General features: G+C 35.7%; 1 long non-coding RNA gene across 1 annotated transcript in view; it reads right to left on the bottom strand.

Annotated features, from left to right (window-relative positions):
* Positions 1-5,666, bottom strand: part of LOC128250039 (uncharacterized) — a 402,283-nt gene that overhangs the window by 205,809 nt on the left and 190,808 nt on the right. The window lies entirely within an intron of this gene.

The following is a 5,666-nucleotide window of genomic DNA, read 5'->3' as shown; positions in this document are numbered from 1 at the left end:
ATATATATATGCATAGCATAATGGGTGATGCATTTGGATTGCTTTCCTTTGGTAATTGCCATTGTTTTTCTCGTAACTTATGTCCATTGACAGACATATTTTTGTGCGTCCATGTTATTACATTATAACAGCTATGATGCCTTGTCAATATTTTAGGAAACAGCAGCAAGTTTTTTGCAGTTGCTTTCTATAAACGAGACAAGAAAATACAATACAACACCGTGTAAAATGGAGAATGAGAATTATACTCGTCAAAAGTATCTATCGGTACCTATCACTAAAATTCAGCATTCGTTTTCTAGATGGTACTAATAGGCACAAGTCACATTGCTTCGATAAAATAATACCCTTATCTTATTGACAATGCATGATAGCTGTTCTAATAAAATAACATGAACACACAAAAACAAGTTTGTAGGAGTCGATGTCTAATCAGGCAGTGAAGCAACCTTGTATGTTATCGGTAAAAGCGAGTGATAAAATAAGTACTAGGCTTACAAAGAATAAGTTCTGGGGTCAGTTTGTTCGATTAAGGTGGTGCTCCAAACTGGCAGCAATCAAATACCTGTAACAAGTACAAGAATCTCTCTCTCTCTCTCTCTCTCTCTCTCTCTCTCTCTCTCTCTCTCTCTCTCTCTATATATATATATATATATATATATATATATATATATATTACTTATCTATCAATCTATCTATGTTTTTATATTTACATACATATACATGCATAAGTACACACACGTATACACAACACATACACAACACATATTAGGAGTGTAAATATGATGATGTCAGTACTTTTATTCATACTAGTTGGGCCCGTGAATATTTCACGGAATTAATGTTAATTAGAAATGTCACTCCTGATAAAAATAGATACAAATGACTTAAACACAAGATATTTCGATGTTATCTTCTTCAGTGCCAGAGAAAATAGCTTTTAACTCACAGACTTCGACGTAAATGGCGATATACAACCCTTACTGAGAGATATATGATACTTCCTGTACCCTCAACTCTATTCTTCCTCGTATCTGTTGTTGAAGAATATGTTTTTCCTATTTGCACTTACCGCAATACACCCTAACAACATCGATGGAAATAATTACAAGTAAATTTATTCACAGTGAAAAGCTAATTCAAGAATGTATTTGCATATATTCGAAATAATCGTTTACACAGAAGAAAATGAAAATAAAAGTAATTATAATTTTTCTCAAAAATTGAACTTTAGATTGGAATGACATACACCAAAATGGCTGATATATTGAAAGTTTTCCCCGATTTCTTTTCTTTTCTTCGTGTTTTTCCGGGCCAGTTGCTGCTTATACCAGCGCATAAAAGCGCGAACATTAAAGTGCACGGAAAGAACTGGGATTTATGTATAGTCTCTTGTTTGAGAGCCCTGAATCGAATAAAGGTTAAATGAGAGTTCTGCAAAAAGAAAGGACGAACAATTCGTACTTTCTTTTCATTAGCAAGAGCTTAATTATTTTTTATCTCATAATATTAGGCATTGTGACAATTTTTTAAGGATTCAACATATCTACATATATTGATTCAACATATATGCATGCAGTTGACTTTACATATATAATTTGCTCCCTCTTATTATCCATAATGCTCAATGTTTGTAGTATGGGTAATCGTACAATTTAAGCGAGTTATTCCCAAGTTGCACAATATTGGGTTCGATTCCACACCTAGAGCTTCGGAAATTTTCTCCAACTTGCGAATATTTCGTAAATTAAGCTTTGTAGACTGAAGAAAGCGCGTAAGATAATGATATTTACTAAACCGTTTTGGACTTGGTTTACATAAGCTTTAGTACTAATATATCGCTCTGAAATTACATTAGTCGATATTGTTTTGTTTCACACATACAGAATCTGTCTGTGGAGAAATAAATATATATTCACCAGCAGAGGGAGATCTATGGAAGAGGGATTGAGTATCTGGATTAATCTTCTGACGACTGATATTGAATAATATCGATTCTATCCGACAGTGACAGCGATATGATTTTCCTGTCCAGGACCGATTTGAACCATCTTTCATGGTCTTCGCACTTATCATGTTCTTTATTTCACACGTGGCGTACCTGGGTAATAGGAAAGATAAGGTCGATGCATGAGAGAGAGTGAGACGTCTTTGTAAAGGGATATGAAAGAATTCAGAAGTACTTAACTCATTAATCAGTCAATGGGATTCTGAACGATTTCTAGGCATGCTAGAATATCATCTGCCCTTGTATAGATGATGTAGCTTTCGTTCAGCTAGGGTGTCTACCCCGTGCCACACACCAGTGTGTGACCTTAGATCAAAATTGCAAGTTTAGATCCCGAAAGGCTTGACAATAAAACACCCTTTATTAGAAGACACGATACACTAGTAGCAGATCACATTGGATCTTCTGACTAAATCTGATTTTCCGAGTCATTCATTGTTTAAATGTAATAAAAAATATTTCCTACAACCGGCTTCCATATAGAGTTTAGAATTCGGAACATTATGATTGTTTAATTAAACGCTAATTGTTGAATGTGAATATATGTTGTTAATGCAGTTGTATGGTTGTGGATAAATTCTGTGTCTTTAACACTGTCTTTGTTTAATCGATATCTCTATTTAACTGAATATCAATCAAAGTAGCCATCTTTATTTGTATTTCTGGATTTGTTTTCATTTTATGTTTCGATTAAATTTTAATTATGGTATGCATATTTCTATTTTTTGCGAGCGCTCGTAACGTGATACGTTTATTATCACCACTACTAGTTTATGACAACAACAACGAATACTAATTTTTCTACTGTTAATGTTTTAAAGTCGATTACTATTCATAATAGTAATAATACAGATAAGGTTACCATTATAAATATGACGAAAAATACACTCTCACATGGCATGATACGGCGGTTCGTGTGTACTACACCTCATTATATGATTCTAGTTTTCGAGTCCGGCCATCTGTAATCGAGATAGCAATTAATATGGCATTTAATATAACGTAAACGCTGCAGACTACGCAAACACTACTTTACAATTTTATAGTTAATTTTCTGATTAAAATCACTATTCGTTGATTCCAGGCTGTCGAATTTTGTTTAAGGTTCAGTTGGAATGAAAGGAATTAATGTTCACGACCTTCACAAGCCGTTCAATGTTACTGAGATACATAAGTTCTTGTTCATATTAAATATCTCTAAGGCGTTGAGCTGGCGGAATCGTCCGTACGTCGAATAAAATACTTAGTGGTATTTCTTCAGTATTTTTAACTTTCTAATTTCAAATCCTACCGAGGTTACGTATTTTGTGTAATATAAAAGTCCCCTCCTAATTCAAAATTGCTGATTCAGAAACCCTGTAACGGACGAGTGTTTCGCCCAGAGGTAATGTTGTGATATTGGTTATTCTACGCAAATTCCGTCAACCAAATTTATTCACAAGGCATTGATCGGCTTGAGTCAATGTTAGAGGACACTTTCCAAAGTCGCCGCGCAATGGGACTGAAGCTGAAACTACGTGTTTGTACAACTAACATTGTAAACATACAACCATACCTCCGCCTATTTGTTAATATCACATCCTATTATGTAATTTATATTCTTGTTCTTTCATTTCAAAAGCCAAACGAGGTTCCAAATTGGAAAGGTAATTACTTCCACATCTGCAGAGTTACTGCTAGTAAAACTCAAACAGCTATGCTCTATGACTTGACGCGTGGAGATGCAATGGCCCAGTGGTTAAGGCAGCGGACTCGTGGTCGTAGGGACGTGGTTTCGATTCTCAGGCCGGGCGTTGTGAGTGTTTATTGAGCAAAAACACCTAAAGCTACACGAGGCTCCAGTAGGGGGTGGTGACCCACATCATAAGTAGTTCTCCGAAAATGTCATCACGGTATTATCTATTGATAAGACATGATGCTGTAGCTAGGGCATGATGCTGAAATTAGGCTTCTCAAAACCAGAAAGGAGAAAGCTAATTCGAAGATTACAGATCCATTCTATCACTAGAACTGCAAAAATCTGCATACATACATACATACATACATACATACATACAAACAAAAATACACTGTTGTTGATGTTCAAATTCCAATGAAGGAGCCTTGGATCCAGATTAGAAACCGGCTTTTTCTCTATTGGCCAGAAATAGGGAAATAAAACCGAATAATAACATAGATACTACATACCTACACCGATACCCTGTTGATGTTTATGAAATTCCAATGACGGAGCCTTGGACCTTGGTTAGAAACCGGCTCTTTCTCTATTGGCAACAATTCTTGAAATAAAACCGAATAATGACATACATGCATACATACTTACGTACATATATACATACATACATACATACATACATAGTGGTCTATGACATACGTATTATCGTATAAGTTTATCGACACCACAAATTATACATATCGTTGATCACGCTCATAGCCCACGCCATTTGCAATATTTTCCCATATTAATAAATGATCTACCTTATTATTAATTGGCGAGGAATACAGATATGAAATAATGGCGTGTGGATGGGTGTAGGTATAGGAAGAATGGATGAGAAATAGAATGCAGGAGAAGTCTGAAGAGAGAATATGAACAAAGAAATAGACATAGAATCAGAGTATGAGAGAAAGAGGGAGGAGATACCATCAAATGGTAAAGCCTTAATTTATTAGAAGGATATAAAAGGATATAAACATAGCGACTAATATCCGCAATCTATAAATTCCGCTACAATAACGATAATTATATTTTAATTAAATTTCATTAAAGTGGAAATTTCCATCAGTGAGAATGTGAAATTGTTCAATTAAACTATCGTCTTCTTTCTTTCACTCACTCTCTCCTTCATCCCTTATTCTCTCTTTCCCATTCTTCATTCCTCCCTTGCAATTTTTCCCCTTTCTTATGTCTCTTTCGTTTTCTGTCTCTGTCCGTCTCTGTCTCTTTCTGTCTCTCTCTCTCTCGCTCTCTATATCTCCGGATATATTCCTCTAAATAGTCATCTTACCTACTCATGTGTACACGCTGCTAATATCATGGCAATTATCGCTTTGATTTAATAGACTTTCAATAACATCACTGCTATCTAAACATTACTTCTCAGATATTATTACCTGTGTGTTTATCAATGTCAGATTTATCTGGCTCATTCGCACAAAATTTTCAGTCTGTGGAACCAAAGGTCGTGAGCTTATATCACGCCACAGACGCAGCATTGTATATTTTAATATTTTAATATAAGATTTACTATAAAGTGACACTGATGATTTTCAGAGATATGTCCCAGGCAACAGAATGTAGTGAACGTGTTTCTGAGTGTGAGTGTGAGCGTGTGTGTGCGCGCGCATGTTTTTATATATCTAGATATACATAAGTTGACATCCACCCTCAGCGCACTACTAGAACTTACTTTACTCTTTTACACTTTTACTCTTTTACTTGTTTCAGTCATTTGACTGTGGCCATGCTGGAGCATCGCCTTTAGTCGAGCAAATCAACCCCTGGACTTATTCTTCGTAAGCCTAGTACTTATTTATTCTACCGGTCTCTTTTGCCGAACCGCTAAGTTACGTGAACACACCACCATCGGTTGTCAGGCGATGTTGGGGATGAGGGGACAAACACACACACACACACACACACACACACACACACACA

The sequence above is a fragment of the Octopus bimaculoides genome, chromosome 19 (assembly GCF_001194135.2).
Source record: "Octopus bimaculoides isolate UCB-OBI-ISO-001 chromosome 19, ASM119413v2, whole genome shotgun sequence".
Lineage (NCBI taxonomy): Eukaryota > Metazoa > Mollusca > Cephalopoda > Octopoda > Octopodidae > Octopus > Octopus bimaculoides.
The sequence above is the reverse complement of the archived record's forward strand: the minus strand, read 5'-3'. Positions and strand labels throughout refer to the sequence as shown.